Below are 17765 nucleotides of genomic sequence, written 5' to 3' on the forward strand. Positions count from 1 at the left end.
GTTTCGGTTCTTATTAACATCAAAATTATACACTTCCTAGAATGTTTTGTAAAAAAAGAAATATATGGGATGGGATGGGATTCGATCTCGTGTCAAAATAATAAAATAACTGCTAGTCCGCCACTCTGTCCACATAACCACGAAGACTCTCTTTTTCTTAACGAATAGTGTTTATAACCATGGTGCGTATCGCTTCGAACCTTAAGATAAGAGTTTTTCTGTTTAATCCTATATTTTCGTACGACCTCTTAGTTAGAGAAGCTAATTTATATTTGCCAAACCATCTAGACACTAGGTTTAAACCAATAAATTCAATATTTAACTTCACTTTCCAGTTCCTTCGCTTATCGCGCCTCGTTCACTGCCTGTTGTCAATTTCCCTTCGCAATCGTGCTCTGTTACTGAAAATCCCTCGAAAGTATGATTGCCAGTATACATAAAACCGAGCGTAATTTTGTTTTTTGCTTAATTATTTTTATTTTATTGTATTTTTTTTGGAAATATCTCCTTAGATGGATAGCTTTCTATCATTTCCACATACTAATAACTGAATTTTACTCATAAACGTAAGGAAAACGGAATAAATGCGAAAAATCGTGAGTTACAGTATACGCGCAACTTTTTTTGCGCATGTGGGTACATTGAACACACTTTATTTACAGTTTATCTAGGAAAATTTAAAATAAATTGAGGAAATGTACCTAGTGCAAACAACACTACTGCCATAAGACATCCTGTAAATTCAAACTGGATTTTTTTCGAACACTCTCTTGAATTGCCCTTTGCTTGTTTTGTCTAAGCCTTAATTGCAAGTTTTTCTTCAGTTGAAAGCTGGGCAAGTTTTTTATTTTGTAAGTTATTTACAGAATTAAAGCACACACACTAAAATTAAATCTAATAATTAAAAACCAAAACATCTAATACAAGAGACGTACTTGTATATGAATTCCGAATGTCACATACTGATACATCAACACACACACATGTGCGTAAAAGAAATAAACTACATTCCCAATTATCCGTCTTGGTTGTTACGCAATGCACGATGAACACAATATACTTCCACATGAGGCGAAACAATGCTTATCAATGTGATACGTTCTGGAAAGGAAACCTTGAAACCCGCCAGATGTAGGATCAGCATGTAACAGAAGCCAAAAATCAAAGAACATCAAAACAAACAGCACTGAAAGTTCTACATCCAGAAATATTAACTGGGAGGGGTCCAAAGTATTTGAGGAAGGTCCAATACGTCTACGTTACACCGAACCTGTCTTATACTGCACCCGAAAAGACGATAAGTAATTCTTAATTACTGTCACCTATATTTTTAGAAAAAATGATAGAATGATTATTTTTATAAGAAAAGAAAGAGTACATGATGAGGCGTAAAATAAAATATTCAGTCTACATCAATCGTTTCTCTGTTAAACAAGTATAGTTCGTTAGGAAAGTCTACAAATGTTAGTCAAGTTTCGAAATTTTTAGGAGGTCCGGAGCTGGTGGACCCTCCTCATGTCTACGCCCCTGAACATTGCCAACTAGTCCCAAATTCAATGTGGCGTTCCCCATCGTACAGTTTTATGTGGAAATTATCAAGAATATAAAATATACTTATTTTATAAAAGAAATATGTATATACTAAAATACTATCCACAGAGGGGGAGGGGCGATTCTACATACTGACTTGTTAATATTTGATTCACAAATTACTGTAGAAGAAGCCTTCATTATCAATATAAGCTAAGAATTAACTTATAAATGCGGGTCTACTTTCATTTGTTTCCTGCTCTACTAGATATTTTCTTTCTTATTTTGTAATTCTGCAATCATTTTTTTTAAATTGTCATTATATTGATTTGCTTCAGTATGATCCCGTAATTTAAAAATATGAATGCATAAAAACAAATTCCATTTGTTAATTGCTAGTGAAATAAAATTCTGAAATCATATTTAACGTGAAAAACCTCGTTCACCGGAAACCGTGCTGTGTTGCAGAAGCACTGCAAGGACCAGTCCTTTTAACTTCTGAGATAGGGGGAAAGGAGACTCCAATTGCCGCGCTGAAGGAATCTGGTCATTGTACGCTCGGTGCAACACAATATAAATTAGAGAGTCTGTGACAGATTATTTTTCGCTTTTTTAAAACGGATTAACGGAACGGACAGTTACAGAAGCAAAAAAAAAAAAAAAAAAAAATGTTATTCAAAGTGTATATATGGGAGTATTAGAAAGTATTTTTTTCTGTTCTTTACTACTATTGGCAATAACATTTTTTTTTCTTGAAATACTTTGGTCGTTGCGCAACACTGCAATACTAACGTTAGCCGCCACTGCACAATATAGTAAAATAAAAAATACGGTTTAAATGATCTTATATCATACCCTATGTCAACCCCTCTACTCGTGACGCGAAAGAATTCTGACAACTTCTACACGAAAATAAGAAAAAAAAATCAAGAATAAACTTTGTACGTGAGTTTACAAACAGAAACGAGTAAGAATTCGAAACGGGATTTTTTTTTTCAAGAATCCAGAGGAGTGGAGGAAACTTTATTTCTCGTCTCGTGAACATCGCTACTATTCCACAATTTCTATTTTAAGAAAAATAAACTTGAAAAGAAATAAAGGACAGAAGTAGCTCGGACGTTAACACTGAAAAATTTGTGTTTGTGTAACTTCAAACACATAACGTAGTACTGTACAAATTACTAAGATCGTATCGTATTTTTGACAGATCTCCTGAAGAAAGAAAAAAAAAAGTTAAGGTACGGCGAACAATATGTAGAAACTACGTCACAAAATATATTTTGTTAAATATTGCTTCGTTTCTTCAAAAGTAAGTAACCCTATACCAGCGTTTCCCAACCTTTCTCAACTTGCGGCATACTATGGGCGTAACTTGAATTCTCGCGGCACACTCATAGATATTATTATTTGTAAATATAAAATTTCGTGGTACTTTTTTCTGTGATTACTAACCTCCTTCTCACAGAGGAGAAAGGTCGATCACTGGTTTTCCCCCGTGGTAAATTATTATGCTTTTTTTTTCATTTTAATTTAAAGATAGATCGGCCTTTAAAAATAGAAAAAGGAAAGTGTATTTTCAATTTAATTTAAAAATAGTGAAATATTGGACTCAGGTTATTAAAAATACACTTTCTTTTTCGAAAACTGTATCCAACCTTTCACTAAGAAGCAGGGGCGGATCCAGGGGGGGGGGCGATCGGGGCGATCGCCCCCCCAGAAGGATAAACTTTCTTATTTTATATATATAAATAAAACCCATCCCAAAGTTTGGAGCCCTTAAAAGTAGCAGTATGACAACAAACCGCCCCCCCCCAGAAGTCGGTCCTGGATCCGCCCCTGCTAAGAAGGAACATCACTAAATAACGAACGAACAAACAAATGTCTATTACTTTTAAAACACAAATGTAGGTAATTTGTATGCATGTTTGCTTTGTCGAAAGGAATGAGTGATATTTTAAAATTTCAAGTTACGAAATAGTTTGCAACAGTAAAGAAGCAATAATGGTCATAACAATGATAACAAATATTTTTTTCAACATTAAAAATGTACAGAAAAGTAAGACGGTATGAAAACTTAAAATTGTAGATTTATAATAGATGTTCATAGTAATGTAACATGCAAATATACATTTTCCCCTATGTCTTGCAATTTGATTGCTATAGAATTAATAATTTTGTTTCGATTTCCTCGCGGCACACCGGTTGGGAAACGCTACCTTATACTAAGCATACCTCTAACACGTAAGAAGATCTGGAGTAGGGATGGCCATTTCCAGAAAAAGAGTTTTCCGGTTTCCGGAAATCACATTTTCCGTTTTTCCGGAAAATTTTCCGTCTTCTGATTTTCCGGAAAATTTTCAGCTTCCGTTTTTCTGGAAAATTTTCCGTTTCCGTTTTTCCGGAAAATTTTCCGTTTCCGTGTTTCCGGAAAATTTTCCGTCTTCCGATTTTCCGGAAAATTTTCCGTTTCCGTTTTCAATTTTCCGGTTTCCGGAAAAATACTTTCCGTTTTCTGTTTTTCCGGAAAATGTGGCCATCCCTAATCTGGAGACGTCACTGCTCCTTTTACATTTCAATGCCACGTCCTTGAATATCCTGGATGGTAGGATTAGGGTTGCCAGATTTTGTAAATTAAAAACCGGGACACCAATCTCGTTCTATATATAAGGTCAGGGTTCCTACTCATTTGATCAGAATCAGTTAATTACCTGTCTTTTCCAAGTTACTACATACTCATAATTTTCCAGTTCACTCTATACACAGCCAACACAAATGAAGCCCCACAAGCGATGTTTAAAGAATGTGAAAACGTAACATAAGAAGAGCTACCTGGCGTCCCTTATTCCGAAGTCCGATTTGTTATTTTTAACGGGTCCTAAATATTGCGCCAATTATGACAAGCTCCCATTTATGATTGAAGAGAGACTTTTTTCTTTGTTGTATAATCAACTGAGTTAGAAACACTACCGTAAAAGAAGTACAAACTTACCATTTAGCAAGAGAAAATGCATTTACGCTAAATTCAGAAAGATAATCAAAAAGTAAATCTCTTTAAAAACTTATCCAGTCTCTCCAAAAGTTTGGAAGGAAAAAAATCGAATACAAAAATCAGTGGCGTATTTAGGGGGGCTTCCGGGTTTAAGCCCCCCCGAAATCTTACTTACTATAGTAAATTATATGAAATATCTTGCAGAATTTTCACATTTTCAGGCAAAGCTCCCCTCCCGAAAGTTAGCAAAACTACACCCGAAACAAAATCGTAAATACACCACTGACCAAAATTAAACAAGACACATACCTTTATGTGTTTAACTGCCACCTCTTGTGCTAGAATAAGTTATTTTGGAATTTTAACTGGAAAATCACTGAAAATTTTATCGGATACAGGAAAAAAAAATACGTATAAATCCAAAATTATTGAATGCGTCCACAGCATCTTTAGAAAAATTTATCCAAACATGTGAAAGTATATTAAAGGCAACTCAGTTCTGTAATTGTTGAAGTGAAAATTCAAATGAAACTTAGATGTAAGTTTACGGATCGATTTGCGACAGACACTCAGGTAGTACAAAACAGTTTAAATGTCGGTTAACATGTAGTGACTAAGAACAGTATCGCCATTGTTAATTCAAGTTCCTACAATGAAGCAGTTCTGTGATACCGATTAAAGTATAAAATAACTAGTTGTTAAAGCTCGTCACCGGGGAAAAGACGTTCTCTTCTATTGAAGGTTATTCAAGAAATTATTGCTATAACATATGCCCCTCTTGAATATTTTTTACATCCTTCTTTTCCCCTCTGGAAGCTACACATATCTTCCGAAAACCTTTCGTTTTTAGGTGCGACATACTAGTTCTTGCAGGTTAATATTTTTTTTTTAATCTGAAGAAGGAAAACCGGGACAAACAGGCGTCCCGAAAGCCTTTTTCGCGACAGTTAATTATTTCATTGAAAACCGGGACGTCTGGCAACCCTAAAGGCAGGATCTAAACAATGGGCTATGCGATAGAAGTTACCCCCACATACACCATACGCAGCAATCACAAGTCAAGATGCATCACAGATAGAAGCCAAGGGCACAAATGCCCGATACTTCTTACAATAATAAACCCGTCAAGAGACGTTTGTCTGTGTCATCTTCTACAGTAGATTTGAGATAATTTAAAAGATTTTTGTTGTTGTTGTTGTACTGCAAGCAATTATGAATAACTAATAAACAGCGTTTCTTCCAAACATGTTTTTTGGGGGCCACTGCCCCGTGCAGGAGACCAAACTAATACGCCTGTAATATAATAATAAATAGAATAGTACCAGCAGTGTCCCTCCAAACACTAATTGCGCCCCCTAGAACTTTTTTTTTCTGAAAGAAACACTGCTGATAAGAAAAACAACTACATGCGTTATAAAACATGAAATACAGTATTTGTTTTTATCGATGCTACTCACGTGTATTTTTCTCAAACGCCTGGTAGAAATCATGCGCCAGCAGCAGACAGTTCGCATTTGCACAACAGCACATTTCTATCACCGTTAACTGCGTGCATGATCAACAGTAAACACAGGCCTATTTATCAATCGGCAATCTCGGAATGTCCAAATTCCATTCCTAACTTTCCAAACATGGAACTGAAACTTCATTTAATTAAATATACGTATATATAATTTTTCAACACATACAGTTCAACAAACACTTCAAAGATTTAACAACAACTTACATTTAATAATCGTGGGCAACTTTTCTCCCGTTGCGTTGTGGATGCGCATTGCATTCAGTGAATAAAATATGAGCAAAACAGCCTTTGTTTTTGGCCTTGTGTTGCATCTGTACTTCAGTGTTACCAACCAACTGATCGTTGTATTTTTAGAGACTGTCATTAATTTACAGTCTTTCATATTTCTCAGATGTCTTTGCTTCTTGTTTCTTCTTCTTCTTAAAAAAAAAAAAAAAACTGCTCGTTGGAGTAAGAAATATAAAGCAAAATGTTAAGAGGCAATAATAAATGAAGGCACGTTTAAAAAAAGTAGCACTGTTACGTACTTATTACGTGAAAGACTTTCATTCGTATGATGTGATCAGTGGCGTATTTACGATTTTGTTTCGGGGGGACTTTACTAACTTTCAGAGGGGCTTTGCCTGAAAATATGAAAATTCTGCAAGATATTTCATATACTTTACTATAGTAATTAAGATTTCGGGAGAGGGCTTAAGCCCGGAAGACCCCCTAAATACGCCACTGAATATGATATTCTCTCAATCAATATTGAAACCGGACGTGGTAGTAGATTTCTATCATTCTGGTTTTAGGACGATTAGAATGTAGATGAAATGTGTTCTTGGTAACGAAAGCGAATTGTAGGAAACCGCTTCTGTTACCGTTTTAGCTCTATACTTAATCAGGAAGACATGGTGGCTATGTTGGAGAGCGCTTACCTCTGGTGTGGTGGCCCCAGGTGCATAGTCGATGCGAGCGGTCCCGGGTTCGATTCCTGGTAGGGGGGCACTCGATCGAAAAAGTGTAAAATAGGCTTTTTCAGGCTAGCCATCTTGAATGAAGTTTTCCTGGGTCTTTCCCATTCAAACCAAGCAAATGCCGGGGTGGTACTCAGTGGCTTACTTAGGGGGCTTCCGGGCTTAAGCCCCCCCGAAATCTTACTTACTATAGTAAAGTATATGAAATATCTTGCAGAATTTTCACATTTTCAGGCAAAGCCACCCCCCCCCGAAAGTTAGCAAAGCCCCCCCAAAACAAAATCGTAAATATGCCACTGGTGGTACCTAACTTACAGGTTCCAGGCCGCTTCCTTCCTCACCTTTCCCCGGATTCGGAATCCTAGCTCTGGTGTGTGAGATCCCTGGTCAAATAAGTTTATGGTGGATAACATGGTGCCCATGGGTTTTCTCGGGATACTCCTGTTTCCTTCCACATTCTTATTCTACTAATTCTTACATCGTCATTCACTTGTTTTAATCATTGTCTTCCTTAGCCTAAAGGGTATAATCGTGAGACGTTAAACTTAGAGATTTCATTTCATTTTTTGTCTGTAGTTTATAAAAGTTAAAACAGGAAGTGGTTGATTTCTATTAGTTCCTGTTTGAATAACACTTCCTAACTTTTTACTCTCTTCAATGTTGGCCAAATTTGATAGTAAGTCATCAAGTATGAGAATTTTAAAGAGCGAATTATAATAATGAGCTCTTTCTACTGTTTGACATTCATGTCTGGCTGTGATACGAAATTCCGAGTGGCGAAAATATAGCCTACGCACTGAGTATTTATCCTATTATTATGTGTAGGTTATCCTAATATTACGTGCATATGGATTTCTGGGAATTACCATTGTTGCTAACTTTGACTTTGTTGCGGCTATTAAATATATTGTTGCTATAGTTACCATGGCATGGTTTTCTTCCACTCTCTCAAAGAATTCTTGTCCTTCCTTCCCCTCATAACTGAAATATGGCTCCTTATTAGAGATGCAAGGGCTCGAAAAAAACCGGCTTTTTTGAAGAAAAAAAACTCGGTTTTTTCTGCTTCGCTTGGGAAATTTTGGGCTTTTTAAAAATTCTGCTTTAAATTGATAAACCAGATTTTGTTTCGCTTCTCTATAACACAAAAAGTCATTTAATTAGTGGTTGATGCCGATAATAATATAAAACCTCGAAAATAAACCATGAATTTCGAAAAGATATTTCAAACCGTTTTACTTCTCATCATATTTACATTATGAATTCCAAAGGATTAACCAATGTATATAATAAGATTTTTTTTAACCTCCTACATATAAAAGTAAGCAGTGTTGACAAGAACCATGGTTGTTTTTGAAAATGCAGAAACCCGTTTTTTGGGGGAGGTTTAAACTAGTTTTTTTTTGGTTTAAACCAGTTTTTTTTTTTTTTTGGATTTAGATATTTCGCTTTATGTATTTATATTACATATTGACAGAAATAAGTTTGTTTCGCCTTGGTGTTATTATGCAACAACGGGGTTATGCTGGAAGAGGTCACATAAGCTTAAAGAAGTCCGGTCAGTAATTGAGAAACTCCCGCCCTAGCAATCGGGAAAATCCCGTCATTATTCTAAATGTAAAACAATAACGGAAAATCCTGTTATTGCTTTGCATGTAAAATTTCAAGGTCAACGTATCATAATCAGTACGCTAAAACTGAGGTATTAAATTACAAATTTAGTACGTTTATATCATTGAAAGTACAATCCAAGCTAATGTTGGAAACTACGTAGGCAATCGATAAATTTTGCCAATTTAGGCTATATCAATATATTTAAGCAACCTTGGCTTCTTTATAAAACAACAGGCATTCAGGCATGCAGAAATATACAATTTAGTTTTGTTTCGTATGTTCAGGCTTAACATCCTTACGTAATACCGAGGTTATCGAGGAGAAGACTTTCGCTTAAAGTTACATCCGAACCGCTACTTTGTTTACGCATGAAAGAAGGGTTGTGGTTCAAACGAGAATTGAACATGGGACACCTTGATTAAAAGGTGAAAAGGAAATAAAACTAATGCAGATGGTTTGATGTGTGGAAACGTCACCATGAAGTTCACACGATTCGCATTTTTCGTTATTATTATTATTATTATTATTATTATTATTATTATTATTATTATTATTATTATAACCAGTTGTTTATTTAAAAAAAAAAAAAAAAACAGATGGTGTAAACCAGCCAACCCTAAACGTAAATACTTCTTTTAAAAAATATTCAAATAAGTAGCAAAATTCTATGTAGTATTTTTACTTCAAAATATTCCATACCCTCTTTTTGGAACGAAATAAAATTAAAATAAAACAAGAAAAATACTTAGATTTATATGATACACATCTAGAGCTTTTGGTTTTGTATATTCTTGAAATTCTACAGTTTTATATAAGCACCATCACGTTTACTCAGTCCTCAAGTTTTCTGTTTTAACAAGAGGGATTCAACATATGAAGGGTGTGAGGTAAGAACATGGTAACCCACAATTTTACTATTTTAAGAAATTAGAAATTTTCTGCTGCACAATCCATTTTGAAAGTCGGAATGCTGATTTTTCACATTAAGTCTATACATGAAGGATTAAACGAAGCGGTATTGGTTGCTGTCTATCTGGTGCTGCATAACTCAGCAATTGAAAATTTGTTAGTTACGATGTTCTTGGCTCACACCTTATCATTATGGAACTCTCCCCACCCCACCACCACCACAAAAAAAAAAAAAAAAAAAAAAAGGACTACGAAATATATTTAAGATAAATACAACTGCACAACAAACATGACTGAGTGAAGCTTTTGCGCTTCTATCGGGAAGTTTGGGATTCAACTCAGCATTCGACCATTCTGACAAAACTTTTCTTCATTCCATCTGTGAAGTAGAAATAGTGCGTGTACTGTGAGTTGGCCGACTTCTTTCCTTATTGTTTTTAAATCGTTATTATTACTAATTACCAGCAGTGACGGTTTTGCGAAGGTTAGGGGGACGGTCTTTCGGACTGAAGCCTGTTCCCCAAAATTACGGAATGTCTAAAACAAACGAAATATCTATTAGTTATGGCTTTACTCATAAACTTTAAGCTCCCATCAAATAAAAATTATCATATTTAGAAAAACTCAACATTAGTAAGAAAAAAAAACCTCCCAAAATACTTTTCTAAATCCGCCACCGATTCTCAGTATAAAATGATCTTCAAGGTTGTATCCGGAAGATTATCTCTAAATATATAAACGAAACGAAATACAGTATTAGTTATGCCTGTACTCATAAACTTCAAGCTCCTCCCAAATAAAATTAGGACATTTTAGAAAACGAAATAATCAGAGAAACCCGTCCCAAAGTACGTTTCTAAATCCGCTACTGATTATTTGTATAAATTAGTATTCAAGGTTGTATCCGGAAAATTATTGCTAAATCATTGCACAGCTACAGTATAACAGAAATGTGGAAAGTACGCTTAGACGGATATATAGAAAAACGTAAGTTTAACTTTTGCGCTAGAAGCTAGAGTACTAAGCTCTTAGAAATGAAACACAGATGACAAACTGAAATGATCCCGGAAAGAAAAAAAAATCAATAACTCAAAAGTTAAAATAAAGTTAAATAGCCTCTAAAATTGCCCTCAAATACTACATTCTTCATGTTAACTTTAATTCGTAAAACATGTGCTCCATCCATCTTGATGATGAATTTTAGAGCGAAATATGGAATTCTTATCTAACTATAGAATATACTATAAGAAAGCTATTTAGATAGAAAAATCATGGAAATGAAAAAAGCCAAAATTTCCAAAATTCTCGTTTTTTTCCCAAAAAAGCCGGCTTTTTATGTGAAAAAAACCATCGATTCAAAAAAGCCGGCTTTTTTGCATCTCTACTCCTTATATTAGTCAATTTCAACTGGCAGTTTTAAGATCGGAGAACAGGCAGAGATAAGAGATGGAACAAATGAGTGCAAATGACGAGATATAGAGGAATATAATAAAATAAGTGTCAACAATAAACGAATAGTTCTGGATTCATAATTAAAGTATCTGCAAAACGCCATCGATGTTCTTGTTTGCCCATCATCATTTGCTTTTATCAAAACCAGTCTTGTTCGCTCCATTTCTCTTTTGTGGTTCGGTTAGAACAGGAGCGGTGACGTCACAGAGCATCCAATCGGAATTAAGCTCTGTTAAAGACAGTAGTGAAGTACATACAGTATCCTTTTACCATACGCAAACAAACATGTCTTTGCTACTCTAAAGATTGCGTAGAAACTAGGAGATGTTATAAATTTTAAACGGGATATGGATAATTACCGTTAACATCATCGTCACCTATTAATATGTTAACTGGTTGATTCCATTAACAAACTAGGCCGAGATAATAGCTCTAGCTATCTATTGCTAAAACATAATTAAGAAATTCGTTTCCGTTCAAGAGTTATCGTGTGAAATAACAGACGAATGGGTGTACTAACAGTACAATCCTGTAAGTCCCACTATGTAATCCTAACAACCACTTTATATGTAATCAAACGTTTTTGTAGTTGTGATGGATCATCTTACAAAGAATATCCAAGAGTTCGATCCTTGTAATATACAATTTAAGGTCGACATATTGCTGGTGAGTGAAACCAAGCGAGCACTGCAAGAGTAAATAGATACCTGGAGAGAAGCATTGGAGAGCAAAGGACTGAGAATTAATAAAAGCCAAGAGAGAACATTTATATTGGAATTTCAGGAAAAGTGCCGTAATTGTCAATGAACCACAAAATTACTCCCCCAAAATATGTAAAATCGCCTATATGCGTAATGTTTTTACATTAAGGTGAGTCTAAAAAAAAATGTACCCCAGGGTGGGCGCGAACCACCAACGTTTCGATTACTAGTCGCGTGCCCTTCCGACTTAGCCAAGGAGGCGATGAAGAGAATGGCGCTTGTAGAGATAAATTGTTCAAGTCTTTTGAATTTGGCTAATCAGAATGCTCTTTTAACCGCGTATATTCGACGATAATCGTTTGGGATCAGATAAAATCTGTAATTTTATAACAGAATGACGAGTGTCAATTTACTTTACTTCATGGTTCTTCCATATTCACTTTCAAATAATCGGTGACAGTTGCCATCTAATAAAGTTGATGCGTTTATTGTTTCTAGTACACAATCGCTTAGAACAAGAAGCAACAAATGCATCAAATGTAGGAGATGAATTTAGAACACCTAAATGGCAAATCCTAGCACATCTTGTGCTGTTATTGTATCTGAAACAGTATGTACCTAAAGGACGTACCTGGAGCATGACAGTTATATTTCCCAAATGACTGTTAGAGTGCGAAACTAAACCAGGTATAGTATATAAATGCTATATTTATGATACAAAATTAAAATGAAATGAAATTTTTGAGTTTTACGTCCCACGGTTATGTCGGTTAGGCTAAAGGAGACGGTGATGCGGTGACGAGTAATGAATGAAATGGTGGAATGAAGAAAGTAGGGGGAAACGGGAGAACCCCGAGGAAACCCACGCACACGATGTATGTTCACCACGAAATTCACTTGGCGAGTCCTAGGATCGAACTCGGGACCTCAAGCACCAGAGATGAACGCTTTATTACTGATTCACCGCAGTGTGGTACATAGTTGCAAATATCAATTAGGTGTAACAAGTGCCTAAAACTGTAGGTAGTTGAAGTAGATACTTAGCACATGAATATCATATGTGCCAAGTGTCGGATATCTAAAACGTAGCTCGGACAACTAAATGGCACATGCCTAGCATATCTTGTGCTGTTAGGGTTGGTATTTGGTTGTTTTATCTTTTTTGAACCATCACCTAGTTAGCTAGAATGCGTGTTTGTGAAAAACGTTCGCAATTTGTTCTTCAACGCGATGAAAACATAAAACGCTTTCATGTATTACCTGCAAAGGCATTTACCATGATCTATGTGTCAAGTTAAAATAAAATAAAAAGAACTAAAATTTTTGCGATATTCTGATCAACAATAGTGTTGTGAGCAATATTTCATGGTAAGAAGACTAAGTTCTTTTTTTTTTAATTCTCCGCTGATTGGACCTAGTGACTGTCCTTCTTTGCTCCAAGTTGATTATTATTGTTTTCTATTGAAGACGAATTAAATGAAATGAAGACAACCGAAGATGAGCTGGGAAAGTAGTCGTAGATTTAACCCGTGAAAAATTGGTAGAGAATTCTAATCTTTTGAAAACATAAAACGAGCCAATTAATAAGTTTATGAATCTGTTCGACAATTTGAAATTTGAGATTATGTCACTTCAGAAACTTATTAAAGTATTGGAATCTCAGATTGACCAGCATTAATACGACCGCCCTAATGCCCACGTAATTCATGAAATCTCTCATGAAAAACCTAACGAGAACATTTTTCAAATTGTTAATTATATAGGTTCTACCCTTGATTTTGGGATAACAGAGATAAAATAGATTGTTTTAATCAATTAAAACCGTCTGAGTCTGGTAATACACCTAAAATCATTGTAAGGGCACATACAATATCATATTCCGACAGAGGCAAAAAGTTAAACGAAACCACTGCTGTACGGTCATAGGGGTGAGTTATATTATTTTTGCCTATCCGATAAATTATTAAAATTGTTAACTTCATATTATTTTTAATTGTATATCGTCTTTCCATTACATTGCATTATATGGTATTCAACAAAATTGTTTTGATTTTGAATTTTAGCATCCCTTTCAGTGGCATGGGTATATGAGATATTTATCTACAGCTTAATGGGGGACCGGGATGGCTCAATAGTAGAGCGTTCACCTCTGGTGCATGGTTGCATGGATTGCATTGTGCATCCCAGCTCGCGCCAAGTAAATTGCAGTGACAAACACCGTATGTGTGGGTTTTCTCGGGATTCTCCCGTTTCCTCCCACTTTCTTCATTCCACTCTTTCATTCATTTTTCCCTATCCGTCCCCTTTAGCCTAGCCGGCATATTCGTGGGACGTAAAACTTAAGATTTAATTTCATTTCAGCTTTTTGTGGGATCCGAATCACATAAGCTCTCGCTGGGAATCGAACCTATGTGTCCTACTCCAAAGGCGTCTACGTTAACTATTTAGCCAAGAGGGAGCTCAGCTGTCCCACAATATCTAATTTATATCCTGTATCATTTTTATTTTATATTAATGATTTATAATTTTCTGTCAAATACTCACAGTCTCTACTTTACGCTGATGATCTAAAAATTTACAAAGAGATTAACTCTATTCCAAATTCTAACAAACTACAACATGAAATCGATTCATGTTATTGGTGGGCCATTTAATATTAATAGTACTCCGTTATTGCCTTTATTTAAAAAAAAATATTATTATTATTATTATTATTATTATTATTATTATTATTATTATTATTATTATTATTATTATTATTATTATTATTATTATTATTATTATTATTATTATTATTATTATTATATCAACGGAACTTAGTTGGACAGGAACCATTTTGTTGTTCATTTGGGTATTACGCTTGGCATTAATTTAGCATTCAATTAACATTTGAGAACCCTAGTTCCCGAATCGTATAAAAGTCTTTTGTTTCTTATAAGAGCAATGAAACCTATGATTAACACTTATGCAATCACACTGTTATATACTATTACACAAATTTACGTAGTAAGTTAGAATATGCTTGTGAAATTCGAAGTTGAGTTGAGTTCAGTTTGAGTTTAACGTCCCGTTCAGCAGCGAGGCTATATGAGACGTGGACCTACTGATTAACGTGGAATCCGAACCACATGAGCTCCCGCCGGGAATCGAACCCGGGTCTCCCACGCCAAAGGCGAGTACGCTAACCGCTTAGCCACGGAGGAGCTCTTGTGAAATTCGGAGTCCTTATCTACAAACTCACATTGAGGGCATTCAACGTGTTTAATATGAATATCTTTGTTATTTGTATTTTAACAGAATATGCACTAAAAAAAAAAAAAAAACGAAATCCAGATGTAAGGAGAAAACGAAGATAATATGCTTTCGATTGGGAACACCATGACAAGACGGTGGCGTCAATCGTAATACTGGGTGAAAGACTCTTAAGACTGGTCGACATACGTTACTAAAGCCACATTGCCACGTTAAATGAATCTTGTAGCTGTCATAAAAAAATCTTGAAACCCAATCTTTCTATTTACTGCGTACATATTACAACTTCTTGAAAGCAAGAAAGGTATTTCCACCGATGCAGCACTGCACTCTAGTGGACAGACAGTGAACTTGCTCATTAAAAACGTGTATTTTGGCGCACTCCCCTCCCTGTCCAAAAGAATCCGTTGTTTCAGAAGCAGCGAAACTGTTTTTTTCTTTATGTCAACCGGAGGGCGATAGCAGAGAGCAAGCAAGACGTTCCAGAAAGTTGCACACTGTTCAACTCCTTCCAAGATGAAAAAAAATGTTTTGTGACCCTTTCAAGACTATTTTTTTTGCTAGTCGAAGGCTAGCTCTTCTATCCGGGGTGAGTGGTGAAATTATTGGGGTAGTAAGGAGATTGGAGCTGGTCTATGGGATGTAGGAGAACTGGAACATCATTCATTTAAGTAGCACTTTATTATATTTAAACTTTATTTCATTTTATTATAGTATCCATGTGGACATTATGATCTTGTGATCATAATCATTGGGTCAGGTGCACTTGACAGGACAAACACAAGTTGTTAAAAACACAAATGCTGGTTATCTTCTTGTCCAGGGGAGTAGTATAGGGGCACATTCTAACGAGAATTATGTGACCAAAACGGGGGGAAGTAAATACAATAGAAACCCTTTGTAATCGTAACAGATGCTCCTTGTGTAACACTGGCATAATTTGAACCTCCTGTCATTAAAAGAAAAAAAGAAAGTGTCACTTGAAAGTGACATATAGGTGTATGAGAATAGTCTAACCGCAGGAAGTTAGAAAGACATGTCAAATAACTTTTAGAAACATGGGAAATGTCGATAAGACATTATTGTTAAAAGCACAGCTAAATGATAGCCAAGATCTGTAGGGGAGATAGAAAAGAGGTAGAAAATCCTTTGAGGGGAAGTAAAGAAAGGAAAGAGACGCATCTGTGATGTATTTTTGGGTGGCCCAGGGTGTTGGGGAGGCGAAGTATGCTCTCCTTTGGAGTAAAGGAAATTTTTAAATAGGGGTCTGACTTGTATCCTATGGAGAAATAGCACTCATTATTGTGAACGACAGAGATTTTAAGAAACAGATAGTTAAATGTTACATGTCACTTTGTGAAAGTTATTGCATTCCCACATACTGTTGGAACAGACATAGGATTGCAGGGGGAAGTGTAATGTCCTTTTGTGAGCAAAGGACCACTTTTTTAATTGGCGTGCGACTTGTTACGCATTTCTTAAGGACTTTGCCACATAGAGGGAGAGAAAGAGTGACCCTTCTTACCTGAGTTTCAAAGGGGAAAAAGACTGAATGAAATCTTTACGTAAGGCAACTTTCCCTTTTTTGCTTTTGGAAGAAGTCTTCAAACAAGATTTCTTTAAGGTATTTTTTGCATAAATGATTTTATCCTTTTTAAAAACTAGATTATTGAATTAATTATTTATGAATATTAATGAGATGGTAATGAATATTAATGAGGTGGTAAAGAAAGGGTTAGAAAGAATGATTTTTTGTGTTTTTCGTATATTTAGAGGTATATATAGAGTATATAGAGTAGTACAGATTGTACATAAATGTATCAGAAATTGGGGGAGGAAATGGGCGCAACTCTAAGAATCGTATTTTATGTATTGATATGGTATTTTCAGTAGCTAATATGGGATTTTAGCATAGAATATTATCTTTTGGATACTATATGGCTCTAATGGTGTACGAAGCTTAGATGAATGACAAATTACATGTATATATGAATATATGATTAGTTTGTAAGTGAGTACATATATGTATGTATATTGGTTTTGATATCGGGACAGGAATATATGTATCATATTGTAGACATATTATCTTTTGTTTCCACGTAAGTGTTTTAAGCATGTGTTGTTGGGTTGCGTAGCTTTAGGGGCTATACTAGGCTGGATGCAAACACCTGAAGTGTTTGTATTGTATTAATATTGTTTTGTATTGTAGGGTTATATATTGGGACTTTTTATACATGTAGCCTTATTTTAACGTAATGTAGAGCTGTATATCTTGTTTTGGTGATATGCTAGGTTGCATAACCCCCAACTTTTCGATTATATTGTAGGCTTATATATTGTGACTCCTTTTGTATATATGTGTTTTAGATTACCTTGAATAGCATGTTAGGATGTATATATTGTGATTTTTACGTACGTAGATGGTTGTTAGACATGTCGTAGTGGTATTTGAAGCACAAAGGATATCACTGTAGTATAAGCCATTTACTTATAGATATCTTTTCACTAGAGTATTCTAAGGACATATATTGATACCTTTACTTAATTATAAGATGCTTCTGCACCTTGTAGAAGACATTATGGCGTCATCATGGTTTTGAGTATTCTAAGGGCATATATTGATACCTTTATTTAATTATAAGATGCTTCTTCACCTTGTAGAAGACCTTATAACGTCAACATGGTTTCCAACTTAGAATGATTTATTGTAGGAACATAAAATATGATAAATACGTATAAATAACCTTATATGAAGCATACGTATTCTTCCTTTATCTTATATAGAATACAGATACTTCGTAATATATCAATATTTGTTTGTATATAGTCATAGGAATAAA

General features: G+C 35.1%; 1 protein-coding gene across 1 annotated transcript in view; it reads right to left on the reverse strand.

Moving 5' to 3' along the window:
• Positions 1-6133, reverse strand: part of LOC145664686 (uncharacterized) — a 73491-nt gene extending 67358 nt beyond the window's left edge. The window contains exon 1 of the mRNA XM_081731543.1: positions 5977-6133. The gene's annotated coding sequence lies outside the window, so the exon portion shown is untranslated. The remainder of the gene's footprint in view (positions 1-5976) is intronic.
• Positions 6134-17765: the final 11632 nt, after the last annotated feature.

The sequence above is a fragment of the Thermobia domestica genome, chromosome 11, assembly GCF_964235325.1.
Source record: "Thermobia domestica chromosome 11, izTheDome1.hap1.1, whole genome shotgun sequence".
In the NCBI taxonomy this organism is placed as follows: Eukaryota; Metazoa; Arthropoda; class Insecta; order Zygentoma; family Lepismatidae; genus Thermobia; species Thermobia domestica.